Source organism: Lonchura striata, chromosome 13 (genome assembly GCF_050655825.1).
Source record: "Lonchura striata isolate lonStrDom1 chromosome 13, ASM5065582v1, whole genome shotgun sequence".
Taxonomy (NCBI): domain Eukaryota; kingdom Metazoa; phylum Chordata; class Aves; order Passeriformes; family Estrildidae; genus Lonchura; species Lonchura striata.
The window spans coordinates 3,977,779-3,996,356 of NC_140715.1; positions in this window are offsets into that span (position 1 = coordinate 3,977,779).

The following is an 18,578-nucleotide window of genomic DNA, read 5'->3' on the forward strand; positions in this document are numbered from 1 at the left end:
TTCCTCGCCTGCTTCACTCCCTGTCTCTTAATTCCTTGTGTCTCCATCATCCTCTACATCTTCATCCCCTGCCTGTTTCATCCTCATCTTCCTCTTCATGCCTGTGTGTGCCTCAGGGCTCCACCCTGGCACTGCCCGTGGTGCCATCCCAGGTGTGTTTGGGCTGGGGGAATGTCCCCCTGACCTGCTGGATCAGCTGGTTCCCACGGGGAATGGCGATGGGAGCACGGGGGAGTCAGCAGGAGGAGGAAGGACATTTCCAGCTGAACATCCCGACTTTGCCAGCTGAGAAATGGGAAGTGACAAAAGCCGGGCTCCTTTTGCCGAGGCAGGAGATGTTCCTGGCACGGGCAGCCCACTCAGCATTCCTCAGGGACACGTTCCCTGCTGCAGGCCCTGCCCTGGAGCTGCTGCCACCACGGCACAGGCAGCACCCGAGGATCCCTTTTCCCTTGCAGGGATTTGCTCCTGCAGCCAGCGAGGCGTGGGATGTGTGTGACTCCCGGGAAAGCCCCGCCGGTGACAGCACAGCAGGTTCCAGGTGCTCCAAGCGCTCCACGCTCCAGGGTGTGCAGGAATTTTGGGTCTCCAGCCTGGAGCACTCGGTTTAGCCCTGGAAAAATGCAGCTGAAAAAACTCTAGAGATACCCAGGTGTTCTGCAGAAACTCCAGAAGAGACAAGGATCTGGACGTGGAAGCTGAATTTTCCACCCTTGTCCCTCTCCTCCAGTCACTCATACTGGGATGTACTGGGATGTACTGGGATGTACTGGTGCTTTTGGAGGTTGCAGCCTCTGCTCCAGGGAACAGGGACAGGAGGAGAGGGAACGGCCTCAGGCTGGGCCAGGGCAGGCTCAGCGTGGGCAGCAGCAGGAATTTCCCCATGGAAAGGGGGCTCAGGGATTGGGAGGAGCTGCCCAGGGGGATTTGGAGTCCAGGATAGGACTGGAGGTGGCACTGAGTGCTCTGGGCTGGGGACAAGGTGGGCATCAGGCACAGGTTGGCATCAGGCACACTTGATGGTCTGGGAGAGTTTTTGCAACCTTAATGATCCTGGGATTCTGTGCTTCCACATTCCCTATCCTTACATGACAGGGAGGAGGAGGATGGCAGAGTGTCGCTGTAGGACACGCGAAAGCACACCGGGAGCTACTGTTATTGTAAGGTGAAAGAGAGAGCATTTATTTTCTGATTCAGCATTTATACTTTTCTAAAGGTGACAGTGAATTGGAGGGTGACTGTGCCACCTCTCCAAAGACATTGGACAAACTACTAGTGCATTAAACTTTTTTATTTCTATGAAGGAATGTAAAACAATAGGTTGTTTACGGAAAGTTGTGTGAGAAAGTTCTCTAACAGAATATAAACTCGGAAGGCTTTAGAAAATCTTAAGAATCAGGGAGACAGCAGAGGATCCATGGATGGAGATGTGCTGCTGGAATGGGCAGGAGCTGCTCCCCATGAGCAGCCTCTGCTTTGGAGCTCCCTGGGATTCTCGACCTGAGGAGCTGCTCCAGTTCAAAGGCATTTCCAGGCTCTTATTGGGAAGATGTGAATTCTGCCTGGCTGGAGAGCACACACAAGGAAGGAACTGCTGTCCAAAATCCAGGCTCTGGGGAAACTCCAGAAACTCCTCTGACCCTTTCATCCCCCAGTTCAAAGATGTGTGATGTTCTCAGCACTTCAGGCTGCGTTGGGAACTGACCAAAAATTCCACCTCATTTGTTTGTAATCAGCTCCAAGTTGTCCCCGGGATCCGTGGAAGCTGGCAAGGGGACACGGTTGTTTATTCACCAGAGCTTTGCAAACATGGAGTGCAGGGGAAGGGGCTGGGAGGCTGCAAATGCAGCTTCCTGATCCAAATGTTTGCTCTCCCTTTTCCCCTTGGGTCTGCAGAGTGTGGAAAGGGGGTCAGGGAAAAGCGTCCCTGCTTTGGTCACATTCCCATAGGAAGCATCTGCTGCTAAACATATGGTGCGGAGTAAAACCCACCCCAGAAACACAAACACAGCCTTCTCCTTGGTTTCTGCCTCACAGAAAATTCGGGAAGGGGTTCTGGGAAGAGGAGAGCTGGCCTGTGGGATGTAGGTGGCACAGCAAGCTCAGAGTGGAGCTGCTGGGAGTGGATCAGCAGAACTCTCCATGGATCCAGCAGCTGAAGGTCAGGAGGGAGCTCTGAGCTATCCCAGCTGTGCCAGCTTCCCAGGGAAAGAGAGCATGAGGAGTGCTGGAATAGGAAATACAGGATGTGTGCAACTCAGAAAGAACCTTTGCTCCTTTAGGGCACTGGGTTGTGGCTGCTGCTCAGACTTTGGTGGCCTTATCCATCACCAAGAGGTGGGAACACGTTTTCCATGGAAGCGTGGCCTGGAGTGTCCAGAGATGGGACTCTGCACCCTCAGTGCTGCAGGTCCCTGGGTTGGGAACAGACCCAGAGCTGTCCTCCCACCCCTGTCCTCAGCCAGGCACAGCCCTGCTGGGAGAGCCGGGGCTGACCCAAGGAATTCCACACCTGGAGCATCACAGCCAGGCTGTAAACTGGGCAGTTACTGGGAAAGGGCTGAGCTGTGTTCCAGAATGGGGACCTGGCTTCAGTCAGGGAGTGGTGAGTGATTGTTTCGTGCATCACTTGTTTTTTGCAATTATTATCATAATTATTATCAGTGTTACTATTATTATTATTATTATTATTATTATTATTGTCATTGTCGTTATCATTATAATTTATCATTATTATTTGCCATTATTATTTACCATTATCATTTATAATCACTATTTACTATTATTACAGCATTTTACTTTATTTTCAATTCTTAAACTGTTCTAATCCCAACACACAACTTTTATTTTGATTCTCCCCATTCCACCAGGGTGGGTCACATCTGGGAGGATTCTCTAAGCTGTTCAATCTTGCCCAGGCTGGATTCCCAATAATTCCCTTCTCCCACACCATGTGCCCACAGGAATTCCTTCCTGGGATGAAGAACTGACTGACCAAAACCAGGGAACAAACAGGATCTGGAGAAAAGACAACTTGAGACCCGACCTGAGCAAGAGGCTGGGCTTTAGGATGGACTTTAAAGGAAACTGTAATTAAAAGCACTGAAATAAATAGAAAAAAGAATTAAATCCCACATGGATTTACCAAAGGCACTCCATGGCAGGTTGGCTTTTTTTAGGAAAGTAGCTGCTTTCCCAGACAAAAGAATTCCAGGAGATCTCATCACCCTGAACCTCAGTCAAGCATTTGATGTAAGGCACAGAAGAAATTATTAATTAAACTGGTGAGGATGGGGATTAATGGAGAAAGGAACCTGGGAAATGCCCGGAGGGGAGGTGGCAATGGATGGAGTTAAAGCAGCAAGCTCGGAGCTGCAGGCAGGCTGCTAATGGAGTTCCTCAAAGATCCATTTGGGCTCTGATTTTCTTTAATATTCCCACTAATGATCTTTGCACACAAGGTAGGAGGCTGCTGATAAAACCTGCTGGAGGTTCAAAGGAGAAGCCGGTGATGGCAGCAGTGGAATATCAAACAGAAGAGCTTGGGTGACCTCAAGGGCTGCAGGAAGAGACCTGGAAGGGAATTCAGGAGTCCAAATGTGGGGTCAGGGGCTCAGGAACCGATCCAGGAACTCTGGAGCTGCTCCAGGAAATGCAAAGCAGGAGGAGCTGCTGGGGAGTCACTCGGAGAAGGACCACCAGCTCAGTTTGGAGCAGTTTGGAGCAGAGGGGAAAAGGGGTGGCCAGCTGAGCTCCAGGAGCTCCTGGGGACTGAGATCCCTCAGCTCCAGGACCAGCCCTGCCACTCCTGCTCCCTCCAAGCCTCCCCCGCTCCCCACGCTGGGAAGGATTTGGCTTCCCTGCCTGTCGGAACTCAAAATGTCCCTCAGACATTTTTAGAGGTTCCAAGTCCAAGTCAAAAGCATTTGAGACCCTAACAAGTAGCTAGGAACAGCTGAAATTTTAGATTTAAACCATAGAATAATTTACCAACCTTACAAGAAGAACAAAAAGTCACAAAAGTTTAAATATTATAGTAGAAGTAATCACAAAATAAAAAGAAGAATTTTTAAGTGCTGTACAGGGGGGGGTTTAGTTTTGTACATGAAGGTCAAAAGTTTTAAAATAGAAAAATTTGAGCCTGTCCTGTCCTCCCTCTTTCTTCTTCCTTACCTCCATGTTCTTAGTAATGTTAGCGCTCACAAATTAATTTGAAGTAACAAACAAAGAAAATAACTAAAAGTATGTATGCCTTTGCATAAGCTACTAAGCAAACCACAACAACCTAAAAAGACAATCTTTTAAATAACTTGCAATAAACAACCATGAAACCAAACAACAAGAAACTACTAAGCCTTTCTTTAAAAGCACAAATTAAAAAAAAGATTTTTCCACCACACAGAGCCACCCTCAACCTAGGGTGAGCTCCAGCACCTGCCCACCAGGATTGCTCTGCCAGCCCAGAGCGATCCAGGGAGGTGATGGAGGAGGATCCTCTGAGCTGAGGGGGGATGTGGCACAAAGGAGAACAGGGTTGGACTAGTCATGAGTCCTGGAATAACAGAGGGAAGAGGACAAGTTCCAGCAATACCCCCTGAACATTTGTGTGATGCTGGGAGGCCTCTGGGAAGCCCCAAGGTCTCCAGCCCTGTGGCCACTCAGAGATGTGAACCCCGTGCTCCAGGTTTGCACAAATTCAGCAGGAATTTCCCCATGGAAAGGGGGCTCAGGGATTGGGAGGAGCTGCCCAGGAAGGTGTGGAGTGCCCATCCCTGGAGATGCCCAGGATAGGACTGAAGGTGTCACTGAGTGCTCTGGGCTGGGGACAAGGTGGGGATGAGGCACAGCTGGGACTTGACGGGTGGGAGGGATTTTCCAACCTCGGTGGCTCCGGGATTCGGGGAATGAGCCAGCTGGGACAATGTTGTGTCTCTTCCCTGCCTGCTTCCAGAGGTTTGGCACCGAGCTGGGCACAAGGGACATCTATCAAAAAATGTCAGCTCCTCTGACATTTTCCTCTCTCTCAGCCCCTAAATGATCAGGCTAGCCCAGAGATTCGAGGCCTTGAGCGGAGGAACATCAGGAGATGGGCAAAGATTTCCACAAGAGGCTCTCACCCCGATGTAGTTGTCCAGCTCTTTTTATTGCATGGTCCAAGGGAAGAGCAGGGGAAAAGAGGGTGAACAGGAAGGGTCAGGGGTTTATCTGGGCTCTGGACAGGGGGGGCTTCTCTGGCTCTCTCCAGCCCTGTTGGGGCTGGAAGGAGGAGACCAGAGTTATTTGATCAGAGCCACAGGGGTCTTGGGAAATGGGAAAAACGTGGCCTGAGCGCACTGTAACACTCCTCTATGTCACCTCTCTCTGCTCCACACCTCACGTGCCAAGGTGGCCAGTGTCAGCTGGGCAGTGGCCAATTCCCCAAATCCCCTCCCTGGCCGCTCCTTGGGAGCAGCCGAGCCTTGGCTTCTGCTGTGGGGACAAACCCCAGTGGTCCCCTGAGGCCACACAGCCCCGGCAGCCCCCTCAGCCAGGCGGGTGAGGTGCCAAGGCCGACGTGTCCGCGCTCCATGGAGCTGACAGCCCCGGGATCGTGGCGGTGGCAGGACACGCGCGGCTCATCCCGGCGCCAGCTGCTCCTGCTTCCACTCCATCGCTCCTTGGAGCAGCTCCCGGCTGGCAGCGGCTCCCTGCTCGGGATGGCAGCTCCTGGAGGAGGCCTGGGCGCGTGGCAGGCTGGTGACAGCGACAGCCGGGCTGCCCACGGGACACGGCCCCGCTGCCGGGATGGAGGAGAGGGAAACGCCGGCAGAGAGTTCTGGGCGCTCACAGCCTTACCTGGAGGGGCTGGGTTACAGGGAGGAGCCCCTCCCTGGGCAGAAGGTGCTCCTGTCTCCAGGAGATTTCCTGAAGAGAGACCCAAGGCCCTCACCTCCTCCCTCCTTCCCTGGAGGACATTTACTCCGTGTTTTCGTCTGGAAACAGCCCCACTGCTGCTCCACAGATCCCAAACTGCTGTCAGCCTCGTTCAAACAAACCCACCCTGGGCTGCCTGGGCCCTGCTCACGGGACAGAGGAGTTTTCCAGACATCCTGAGGGAAGAGTTTGATCCCGAGGGATGCACACCACCAAGAAAAGAACCTCCAGGAACCAGCTTAGTCTCACCCTAAGTTGTCCTTAGGATCTTCAGCTGCCAGCTGAGCAAGGCCATCCCTGTTTACCCCAGGGAGAGCTCGGGAAGGGGTGTGGATTGTGGGATGTATCCCTGGTGCCAGGACAAACCACATCCCTGTCCCCTCCCGCAGCTTCCCCAGCACCCACCATTGCCATTCCCTGAGGGATTGCCCAGCTGCTGCTGCAGTGCAGCGCTTTTTCCTGGCACTTCAGCTCTTCTCCACATTCCTGCTCTTATCCCAGCACCCAGAAATGGGAGTTGGGGTCCTCGAAGCCTGGCTGGGGAGTCAATCCCACACAGTCCCAGCTCCATCACTTGCCATGTATCGCAAGCAAGTGAGAGGCAGCAGGGAAGTGATTCCATGGATGAAGAATTCCCAGCAGCTTCGTTGTGCCTGGAGTGGAAGGACGTGCCCTGAGAACAGGGAAAAGCTGGGAATGAGCCCTTTCAAGCCTTTCCAGCCCATCCTGCCAAGCTGACCGTGTTTCCACAGCACTAAATATTGATCCGTGGGCTGGGAGGCACTGGAATGACCTCAGTGCTGGAGCAGGGAAGGGACTGCCTGGAATGAGGCAGTGAATCAGGGGTGACCTTCTCGCCCTGCAATTTCCTGAAAGGTGGCTGTGCTCAAGTGGGGTTGGGCTCCTTCTCCAGGCAGCACTGACAGAACCAGAGCACACAGCCTCGAGCTGTGTCAAGGGAAATATAGGTTGGATATTAGGAAAATGTTTTTTACAGAAAGAGTGATAAAGTTCTGGAATGTCTGCCTGGGGAGGTGGTGGAGTCCCCATCCCTGGATGTGTTTAACAAAGCCTGGATGTGGCACTGGGTGCCAGGGTTTGGTTGAGGTGTTGGGGCTGGGTTGGACTCGATGATCTTGGAGGTCTCTTCCAACCCAGTACTTCTGTAATTCTGTGACACAGGGACCTGCCAGCACCTGGTGTGGCACCAGCCTGTCACCCCCCTGCACTCACCCTGGGACATGGGGATGTTGTTTCTGGGTGTCAAGCGAGCCGTGAGTCCGCCCTGAGCAGCTTTTCCTGCTGCTTCCCTCGGTGGCTGCCATGGAAATCCAGACCTCTCCCAAACAAGGGCTCTCCTCCCCCCTCCATGATTTACTCTCCTTGTTCTGCTCGTTCTTGGCTGCTGCTCTCAGGGCATCCCAGTCCCAGTGATGCCTTGAGAAGGCTGCCCTAGAACAAAGGCTGGACAGAGTTAAAGAATAAAGCAGGGATTTATTCAAAGGATCTCCTCAATGGATCCACCTTGGGCAGCACAAGAGCCCAGCCAGGGCTGCACCCCAGATGAACCAAAATGGTCCCAAAATGGATTCAAGGTTTCTTACTTTTATAAATTCTGCTCCATTCACATATTGGAGTTCATTGTCCAATTCCAGCTCCTGCCCATGAAGTCCTATCTTAGTTTCTCTCTCTCCAGCCCACAGTGTTTGTGCTCCTGGGCTGAGATTTGGATCATTTGTCCTTGGTGCCCAGCTGGAGCAGGAATTGTTTTGTCTCCCTGCTCTGTGCAGAGAGCTCACCACCCCATAAAAAGAAGCCCAGAATTATACACTAAAGCAGCACAGAATATGAAAAATAGAAAATCTCAAACCTGGGGCATCACGAGGGCTGCTGATTCCTGCTTTTCTCCAGGTGGAAAAAAATCAGTGGACATACTTACACACCAGTCTGGCCCTGCTGTGGGCTGCAGCCATGCTCCTGCCCAGTTCAGGGATGGGATGGGGCAGCAGGAAAACACCTCTGCTCCTGTGGGAATGCTGTGTGAGCCCCACAGTGCTGTGCTCATCCCATTCCCAGTGGAGGCACTGGAAATGGGAATAGCGTCTCCTCAGCTTCACCAGCACGGCAGAGTGCACTGATGGCCAGGGATGGAATTCCAGGATTTGATGTCCAGGAATGGAATTCCAGGATTTCCCATGGGATTTGGGCTCCTGGCTGGATCCATCGCCAGCCTGGGGCAGGCTGGGACGCAGCCCTGGCTCCCTCCTAGGCAGGGGCTGCGTTTTCCAGCTGCCAGCAATTTCCATGAAAAACCTCATCAGTGCAGTCAAAACACGTTGGTTGAAACTGTGCAATTTTGAAGGGGAAAAAAAAAAAAGATATTTTAAGCAATGTCTTGGTCAACAGATAGAAAACCTGGGGAGCCTGGAGGAAGAGATGTGGGAAATGGGGAATTTAAAAGGGAATTTTTGAGGGGCAGGAGAGCTTGTGAGGGTGGCTGAGCCCACAGGGGTTGAAGACAAGGCATGGTGGTGACAAAGTGGCCCAAACCTTGGTCTGAGGACAAACACTGCAGTTGTGAGATGTCACACATGGAAATTCCCAGCTTGGGAATAAAGGGAGAGATCTGACAGGATCCTGAGCAAATCCCAGGAAAAAGGAGCCTCAGCTGCTGCCAGCCAGGCTCTGTTTTGTCATTCCTGGCCATCTGCAAACACAATTTTGCTGTGACTGGTCCATTCCTGATAATATTTTTGTCTCTTAGCCTGACTGTGCTCTGGAATGAAGAGGCCCAGGAGTTCACCAGTCCCACGACGTCCTTGGGAGGCAGCCTGGGGCAGACTCGGAGCTTGCAGGGTGCCCAGCTGGAAACGAAGGAGCTGCAGCACTGCTGAGGTCCAAGGTGCTGCAAGCACATCTCTTGCTCAGGAGATCAGCATTTCATGGCCTGTCCCAAAACAAAGGGAATTTTCTGGGGTAGATTATTTCAGAGGTTCCTCAGCACGTAGTGAACCATGGGATGATGCTGTGGGTGCACCCAGGACACCGGGGCTGAGCTGGATCCTGCAGGATGAAGGAGAAGAGCTCGAGGGCTCCTTCCCCTCTCCTGACCAGGTGAGACATGGAATAAGATAACCAGAGGAGCCGTGGCTGCCCCTGAATTCCTGAAAGTGTCCAAGGCCAGGCTGGATGGGGCTGGGAGCAGCCTGGGACAGTGGGAGGTGTCCCTGCCCATGGATCTGATCCTTAAAGTCCCTTCCAAGCCAGACCAGTCTGGGATTCCATGATCCAGTCATTGCCACAGCCCCGAATGCCTCCAGCACAGAGCATTCCTTGGAGCACACATCCTCTCTCAAACAATTCAGGATTTTAACTTTTATGGTGATTTTGCCCAAATCAAAGAAAAAAAAAAAACTAAAATATGTCTATTCCCATCTTATTTTTATTTTAATAGGATTAAGTATCCTTGTGCTATCAAAATGTCTGTTTCAACATTTGCAGGCTGAGGAATTTCTCTCTCTGTTCCAAATGACATTTAGGAACAAAATTAAATCTAAGTGTTCCTTCTACTTGTGTTTGAAACAGTCCAAATTGCAGTGACGTATTTGGGCTTTGTTGACACGGAACATTTGGATTAATCCAAAAGAAACACTTCCCGAACTTCATCTCCAGAAAACACTCAGACTTTGATGGGCCTGTTTCATTTGCAAATGAAGGGGAAAAAAAAAATTGGAGAAAAGTCACATCCTCAGCATTTCCCAGGAAACTGCAGCTCCTTTCCTTCCCCGTGCTGTCTGAGGACCGGGGTGTGCTCCAGGGAGGAACCAGCCATGGATGATGGGCAGCTGGGGCTGGGCAGGGTGGGGGACGCTGTGCAGGTGGCACTGGGCAGACTGGGACTGTGGTGGCACCTGGGCCTGTGGCCCGTCCCCAGCAGTGGGACCTCCCAGTCTGGTCCAAGTTGGTTTTCAGCAGAAGCCCAGAGAAGCTGGAAGTGTCCAAGGCCAGGTTGGACAGGGCTTGGAGCAACCTGGGATAGTGGAAGGTGTCCCTGCCCATGGCAGGGGCCAAAATGAGATGAGTTTAAACGTCCCATTCCATGAGTCCATGATTCCATGATTCCATGATTCCATGATTCCGTGATTTCATGATGCCATGATTCCATGATTCCATGATGCCATGATTCCATGATTTCATGATTCCTGGGTTCCATCATTTTATGATGCCACGATTCCATGATTCCATGATGCCATGATTCCATGATTTCATGATTCCTGGGTTCCATCATTTTATGATGCCACGATTCCATGATTCCATGATGCCATGATTCTATGATTTCATGATTCCATGATTCCATGATGCCATGATTCCATGATGCCATGATTCTATGATTCCATGATGCCATGACTCCATGATTCCATGATTCCTGGATCCCATCATTTTATGATGCCACGATTCCATGATTCCACAATAAGCTGTCCCAGAAGATGCCACCCACCCTTCTCCCAGCTCTCAGACCCAGTTCCTACAAGCTTGGCCACCAATAGACCAGCCATTACCACATTCCAAGGGATGGGAAGCTTTGGATATGACTTCCAGCCAGCCCTGGAGCACGTCAGGAGCATTTACAGCAGCTGGAACCTCGTGGCCTGCAGGGAATGTCAGGAGTGATGGATTCAGTGAATATCTCTGCTGCTGCGGGTCAGTCTCGGGGCTCCTCTCCCACTCCGTGGGCGTTGTTTGCTTATCCGTGTCCTGCATCCATCAGCTGTGAGCTCTGTGTGCCAGGGCATGGCTCACTGGGAGAGATTTCACAGAATCCCAGGATCACTGGGGTTGGAAAAGCTCTCCCAGACCATGGAGTCCCAGCTGTGCCCGATCCCCACCTTGTCCCCAGCCCAGAGCACTCAGTGCCAGCTCCAGCCTTTCCCTGGACACCTCCAGGGATGGGCACTCCAAACCTCCCTGAGCAGCTCCTCCCAATCCCTGAGCCCCCTTTCCATGGGGAAATTCCTGCTGCTGCCCACCCTGAGCCTGCCCTGGCCCAGCCTGAGGCCGTTCCCTCTCCTCCTGTCCCTGTTCCCTGGGGCAGAGCCCGACCCCCCAGCTGTCCCCTCCTGTCAGGAGCTGTGCAGAGCCACAAGGTCCCCCTGAGCCTCCTTTGCTCCAGGCTGAGCCCCTTCCCAGCTCCCTCAGGAACTCTCCAGCCCCTTCCCAGCTCCATTCCCTGCCCTGGACATGCTCCAGCCCTTCCAGGGCTCCCTCGAGGTCCCCCAGCACAGGGACAGTCCTGCCCTGCTCCTGCTGTCACACTGCTTTGGATCAAGGCCAGGTGCCCATGGCCTCCTTGCCCACCTGGGAACCCTGGGCTCGTTTCTTCTCAAATCTGATGCTGCTTTACCCGCTCAGGCAGGGCTGGAATTTTGCTGGAATTGGTAAACCAACAAGGCACAGACCCTGCACTATGGCCCCTCCTGTCCCCCCATCCCTGGGCTTCTGGTGGCAGATGTCAGCAGGAAAGGGTGGCATTTTTGGGGTGGGTGAGGAGAGCCTGAGATATTCCCTCAACAACAGGGCAGCTTCCAGCAAGTCACCGAACAAGGAGCAGACAAAGAGCAGCCACAGAGCTGCTGGGAGCTGTGCAGGGCTGGGACGTGATGTCCTGAGGACAGGGGGACACTGACTCACTGCAATCTGCTGGAGGGGGGGAGGGAAGGCAGATGAACTCATGCTGCCAAAGAGGGGAAGGGGAATCAGATGGGTTTTACAAATATATCAGGGGAGTCTCAAATACTGGCAAGAAAGTCGAAGCCATTAATAAATTAGGAAGAAGATTAAATTAATGATGACTCTCAAATGGCTGGAGCACTGCAGAGCCTTCCAAAATCTGCCTTTAACCAAGGAAAAAAAAAAAAAAAAGGAAAGGGAAGAGAAGCTAAAGAGTTTCTGTGGACAATAAGAAAACAAAGGAAGTCTTGAAGTCTTGTCAAATGATCACATTTGAATCTTAAGGAAAGGCAGGTGAAGCTGAGCAGGGTTGGGGGCAGGCAGAGGGCCCGGGGTGGGAGCAGGCTTCTGGAATGAAGCAGAGCCCCACCTGGAGCTGTCTGAGTTGCAGAAGAGCAGGAAATGACCAGAGGGGCTGGGCAAAGCAAGTCCAGGACAGAGGGACAGCGGTGGCTGCAGGCTCCCCTGCAACCCCCCCATGGGGAGCCCAGAGCCAGGGAGGCTTCTGGAAAAGAAAGCACTGGGGCAGGGGACCAGCCCAGCACCCACAGCCTCTGCAGGTGGGTTTGCTTGCCCACAGAATCCCTGCCCTCTCCCCACACTGCCCAGGGACCTGGGGAGAAGGCTCTTCCTTCCCTTTTCCCTCTGGAGCTGCCAGCTGGGTCCTGCTGCTTCCAAGGGAGCCACTCTGGGCTTCTGGGTCTGGGAATACATTGTGGGATCCAGACAGTCAGAGGAGAAGGTGGAAAGTCCTCACTGGGCACAGAGATGGGAGCGGCAGCTGTAGGTACGGCTGCTGGATGGTTCTGGAGTGGGAATGTTGATTTCCATGGCACCTGGACAAAATGTCTTACTGCACAGGAATGGGAGAATCACTGAATGACAGGATATCCTGGGCTGGAAGGGATCCCCAAGGGTCAATAATCCAGTCCCTGTCCCTGCCCAGACCCCCCAGCAGTCCCCCTGTGCATCCCTGGTATCCAAAGGCTCCTGGAGCTCTGGCAGCCTCGGGCCGTGCCCATTCCCTGGGGAGCCTGGGCAGTGCCAGCACCTCTGGGGGAAGAAACTTCTCCCAAAATCCAGCCTGGCCCTGCCCTGGCCCAGCTCCAGCCGTTCCCTGGGTGCTGTCCCTGTCCCAGAGCAGAGCTGGAGCTGTCCCTGCTCTGCCCCTCGGGAGGAGCTGCAGCCCGGGGAGCTCTGCCCTGAGGCTCCTCTGGGAATGGGCCAAGTGCCCTCAGCCAAGGTGCCCCAAATCCCCCTCCCAGAGCAGCAGGACCGATCCCACTCTCTGAGCTGCTGGTGCTCTGCAGGATCAGGGAAGCCTGGCTGGATCAGTCCCACATCCTCACCTCCATCAGGCTTCGCAGCATCTTGCATCGTTTCCCCCACAAACACAAGAACCATGGCTGGGTTTAGCCCAGAGCAGGGATTTTGGCCCAGATTTGGCAGAGAGAAAGCCCTGCAGGAGAGAACCCCAGGCAGAGCCCTGGGACTGCCCAGGAGAAGCCCTGCAGTGCCTGGGGCTGGGCTGGGGACAGCAGGATGCTGCAGCAGCAGCATGGAGAGAAGAATTCCAGATTGCCCCATGGCTCCTCTCCCCACCCTGGTGCTCTGGCAGATGTTTCCTCCAACACCCATCCCAGCACAGGAGATAAAAGTGTCTCAGGAGGTCACTGAGGACCACCTGTCACATCTGAGGGTCTTGGTGTCGGCAGAGAGGCTCCTGCAAGCAGAGGGGACAGCCCAGGATGTCCCCGAGCACCCTGCAGGACACGGGACACAGCAGGGCTCCCTGGGGGGTGCTGGGGGGGCTGAAGGATGGGGTTGAGGAGGCAGATGAGATGAACTCAATCTGTCCAGCTCTGCTGATCAATCACGCAGGTAGGGGCTGGATCACTGTCTCTGAGTGCCTGAAGGGTGGGAACAGAGGGAGGTGGGAATTCCTCACTGGATTTGGGGGGCCAGGAGGAGGATGGGGAATGCCAGGGCTGCTGACTCAGCTCTTCCTGCCCTTCATGATGGTTCTTCAGGGGCTGGGATGGGGCTGAGTCCCAGCCAAATCATGCCTGGGCAGCAGGGGAAGATCCTGGCCTATGGCTGAGGGTCAAGGATGTCTGTGGAAACCATCTGGGATGAGGGGATGGAGCAGGGAGAACATGGTGGGAAAATGGGACCATGCAAGGAGAGCAGTGGGGTGAGGAAGGTGGGATGGGACAGGCAAAACCTGCAAAGGCTGGACAGATAAGAAGCTGCCAAGACTGGAATTTCTGCCGTGTCTGTGCTGTTCCAGACCCTGGTTTGGCACCGGGTCCCGTGGGCTGTTCCATCAGCCCTGCAGGGAGCTGCTCCTGGGGATGTGTGGGCAGGAGCCATGGTGGGAGAGCCCAGGAGAAGGGAATGGAGACCCTCCATGCAGAAATCCAGGCACGGGGATGGAGTTATTCCAATGGCACAGGGACACAGGTCACCCCAGTCCTGTCATCACTGGGACATCAGCCCAGCGTTGCGGGGAGGGCTGGGATTGGGATCCATCCCTCCAAGCATCACTCCCAGCCCAGGCACATCTCCAGTGCCATGGAGCTGCTCTGTGTGTCCCCTTCCCTGTCTGGAGCAGCACTGGTGGCTTTAAGGTGTCCCCCCTCAGTGTCCCCCGCTCAGCCCTGCTGTTTCTTGGGGCCTCTGGCAGAGCTGTGCCTCATTCAGGCTCTTTATCTGTTTTCATTTTCTATGCACACCTCTGGGGCACTGCTCAGATATAAAATAATCAAAATGACAGTCCCCAGATAAAGGCCACTTCTGTTAGGAGCACACCAAGCTCTCGTGCAAAAGCACACAAATGGCAGTTTATTTCCTACCTCAGCTCCTCTCGGGCCTTGCAAGTGTTGGATCCAAAGGAAAACCTCCCGCTCAGCTCTTTCCCACCTGTGAAACGTGGTGCAGTGCATAAAGTTCAGAGGCAGGAGTGAATAACAGCGACTTTCATTAAGTGTCAAGTGAAAGCAGAGCCAGGCTGGAGCCTAATTCCAGTTGGGACCCGTTCAATAGCAAATTAACCTGCCAGTGATCTCCCAGGAGGCTACTGAGCAGAGCAGGAGGAATAATTTGAAACCAGGTTTGGAGAGCTAGGTAATATCTTTTTTATTAGATCAGCAGATAATTTGTAGCCAGATATTTATTCTGAGAGCCTCTGTGTGCGTGAGGAGCCCTGTGCCTCCCCCTCTCCCTCCCAGACCCGTGAAATCCTCCCTGGATATTCCCATCACGGAGGCAAGACCCGAGCAGGGGGTCGGGGATGCCCCGGGAAGGGCAGGGGGGCACTTTTGGGTGCTGGTTTCTGTGACCCCTCCCTGGCCGTGCCCGGGGCAGGGGAGGCAGAGTGAGGATGGCCACGGGGATGGCTGAAAAGGATTTTCCCACGTTTTTTTCCTTTTCCCCTGGATGCTGGCAGGGAGAGGCCAGGCAGGCGGGCAGTGCTGGAGCAGCATTACCTCACCAGCGCCGAGCCGCGTTGGCTGCAGCGCCCGAGGAGGAGGAGGAGGAGGTGGAGGAGGAGGAGGAGGAGGAGGAGGAGGAGGAGGAGGAGGAGGAGGAGGATGCTATCTCCTGGCAACCCCCGCGCCTGTCACATCCATCACGGCAGCGGATGCAGCGCAGGACCCGCAGCCCTGGTGCCACGGGGGTGCTGCTGAGGAGGGCTCCCATCCCTTGGAATGGGCTTTTCTGGGGCTGTGGGTGACAGGAGTGGCAGCTCTGGGATGAGGGAACAGGAGCAAGGGCAGTGTCAGGAAATCAGGCTGGAGAGGATGGGTCCAGAGGCAGAAATCCTGAGCTTGTCCCAGCTGATGGGTCAGGACCCCCCCTCACCCCCCAGCAGGGGCTGCTGTGGCACTGAGGGTCCTGCCTGCAATTCCAGCTGGGATTCTGTCCATGCTGGCACACAGAGAGCTGGCAGCACGCTGCCCTCCAGGGCCAGGGAGCCCAGCAGAGCCCAGCTCCATGAGGAGCTGCTCCAGTCTGGGCTGGTGGATCCCTCTGCAGCCACAGCCAGGCCACTCTGCTTTCCCGAGTCCTCCAGCATCACAGATTTTCACCTCTGGCTCCCAAAAAGAACAGGATGAGATGAAATATTTGTGTCCTCTCTGCTGGGGGATGCAGCCACGTCTGTATCCATCCCTGTCTCTAGCCAAAGATTCCTTCCTGAGCATCCATCCCCGGCTTTAAACAAAGATTTTTTCCTGAGCATCCATCCCTGGCTCTGAGCCCCTCACGTGGGGTTGGTGACTGCAGGGCCGGGCAGGGGGGCACATCCCGGCAGGAGCAGCACACACCTGTGGATGAGAGGCATGAAAAGCTGGGAATCGGCCTGGGGCTACCGGCGAGCTGCCCTCAGCCCCACCCAGCCCTCCTGTTCAGGGACTCGCACTGGAAGGGGAATGGGAATGGGAATGGGAATGGGAATGGGAATGGGAATGGGAATGGGAATGGCAGTGAGGCACCGCGCAGTGCTGGGATGGACCGCAGGAGGGGTGGAGGGATGGGGAGGCAGGAGCAGAGCAGATCCAAGGGGATCCAAGGGGATCTTGGCTCCTCCTGAGCTCCTCGGAGCCATGGGCTCTGTTTGCAGCCGATTCAGCAGCAGCCTCGCCAGGGCTGGCGGCGCTCGGCAGCCCCGGGATGCTCCTGGCAGCTCCCGGGGCAGGGATGGAGATGGCGCTGGAGAAGAGCCACGATGGCCCCGCTCCTCCTGAGCATCCCACGCTGCCGGAGAGGGGAGGGCAGGGAGGGAGGGGAGCGGGGAGGAGCGGGGGAGGGAGCGCCTGATGAGGAATCCGGGAAAGGGAGGCAGACAGAAAAACTAATCGGGGATGATTGAGGGAGAGCAGGAGGATGAGTGAAAGACTGAGACAGAGTGATAAAGAATATGTCAGATGGACAGGAAAACTAATAAAGAATAATAACGGCCCCTGGCCCTGCACAGCGCCCACAGCCGCCTCGGGCCGAGCGGGGGAGGGCCCAGGCTGGGTGTGACACCCACCCCTGCCCAGGGCACACACAGGGGACATGCTGTGTGTGTGTGTGTGTGTGTGTGTGTGTGTGTGTGTGTGTGTGACACCCACCCCTGCCCAGGGCACACACAGGGGACATGCTCTGTGCCCCCCCCGGATATCTGATCCTGCACAGAGCAGCTCTGGTAGCTCAGCCTCGCACTCACAGCCATGTTGGTGCTCCTGGGGAGGAGGATGGGGGTGTGTGGGGTATGCAAACCCGGGTGGCATTGTCCCACCACTTGTCACTGTCCCCAGGCTGCTGGGGGCACCCCCAGCCCAGGGGGAGGGTGAGGTGCTGAGGGAGGTTTGCCCTCACCAGGTGTGTCCTGTAGGGTTAGTGGCACACCCAGCTGGCCAGCCCAGCCTGCAGGACCCCACAGAGCCCTTCCCTTCCCTTCCCTTCCCTTCCCTTCCCTTCCCTTCCCTTCCCTTCCCTTCCCTTCCCTTCCCTTCCCTTCCCTTCCCTTCCCTTCCCTTCCCTTCCCTTCCCTTCCCTTCCCTTCCCTTCCCTTCCCTTCCCTTCCCTTCCCTTCCCTTCCCTTCCCTTCCCTTCCCTTCCCTTCCCTTCCCTTCCCTTCCCTTCCCTTCCCTTCCCTTCCCTTCCCTTCCCTTCCCTTCCCTTCCCTTCCCTTCCCTTCCCTTCCCTTCCCTTCCCTTCCCTTCCCTTCCCTTCCCTTCCCTTCCCTTCCCTTCCCTTCCCTTCCCTTCCCTTCCCTTCCCTTCCCTTCCCTTCCCTTCCCGCTCCAGCCCGGGATGCTGAGGGTCTGTGGACAATCCCTCGCTGCTCCCCTGCTCCACAGCATTCCCTGTGCTTCCCTCCTTCCCAGCCCGTGCTCCGAGCTCCCGTGCCCAGGGCCGAGCTGTGCCCGTGCCAGCCCCCCGAGCTGTCCCTGCTGTCCCCAGAGGGGCCGGGTGACAGCCCCAGCCCCTGCCCGCTGCTGGCTCCTGCGAGGTCACACAAGAGGAGAACTGGAACATTGTCCCTGCTGCATCCCAGACTGGAACATTGTCCCTGCTGCGTCCCAAACCTGCCAGTGCTGAGCACTGCCCTGGACAGCTCCCGGAGAGTGCCCGGGGCGGGCAGGGCAGGGTGGGATGGAGCGCAGTGTCACTGCCCTGGGAGCTCTGTGTCACTGCCCTGGGAGCTCTGTGTCACTGCTGTGGGAGCTCAGTGTCACTGCCCTGGGAGCTCTGTGTCACTGCCCTGGGAGCTCTGTGTCACTGCCGTGGGCTCGGGGCGCTGGCATGGCTGAGATGGGTCTGGTGCCAAAGGACAGGCATGAGGGACAGAGCTCAGGCTGGCCAGGCTCTGGCTGGTGACAATTCCAGGTCACCCGGGCTGGGGACACGCCGCTGGGACACCCAGGAGCTCTCTAGGGACCGGACAGGCTCTGGGGGTCCTAAGGAGGGGAGGGGACGGGGTGGGAAGAGGATGGGAGGACAAACACAAGGGATGACAGCCAGGAGGGCGAAAGCTGGAGGTGACATCTCACGCAGTTCTCACGCTAGAACTGTGGGATTTGGAGCTTCCTGCTATTTCCCAGGCAGGGTGAGGATCTCAAGGAGCTCACTTTTGCCTGGTAGGGGAAAACGAGCACCCTGAAGGTTCATGTGGGGCTGATTTTCCCCCACATTTGGGATCCCACTGCATCCCAATGCTGTCTGAGGGCCTGTGGAGGTCCCAGCGTTGCCTCCTGCTGCTCTCAGCCCTGGCTGGGGCTGTGCCAGAGCAGATTCCAGCATCCATCGGCCGGAGGCGGAGCCCTGGAACAGCGAGTGGGATCTGATCATCTCTTCATCTCCTGCACATTTGAGTCATGAGCATAATTCAGCAGCTTTCAAGCTACGGGGAGGCCGGGGAAAACAGCTCCTCCTCAGCCTCTCCTCCTT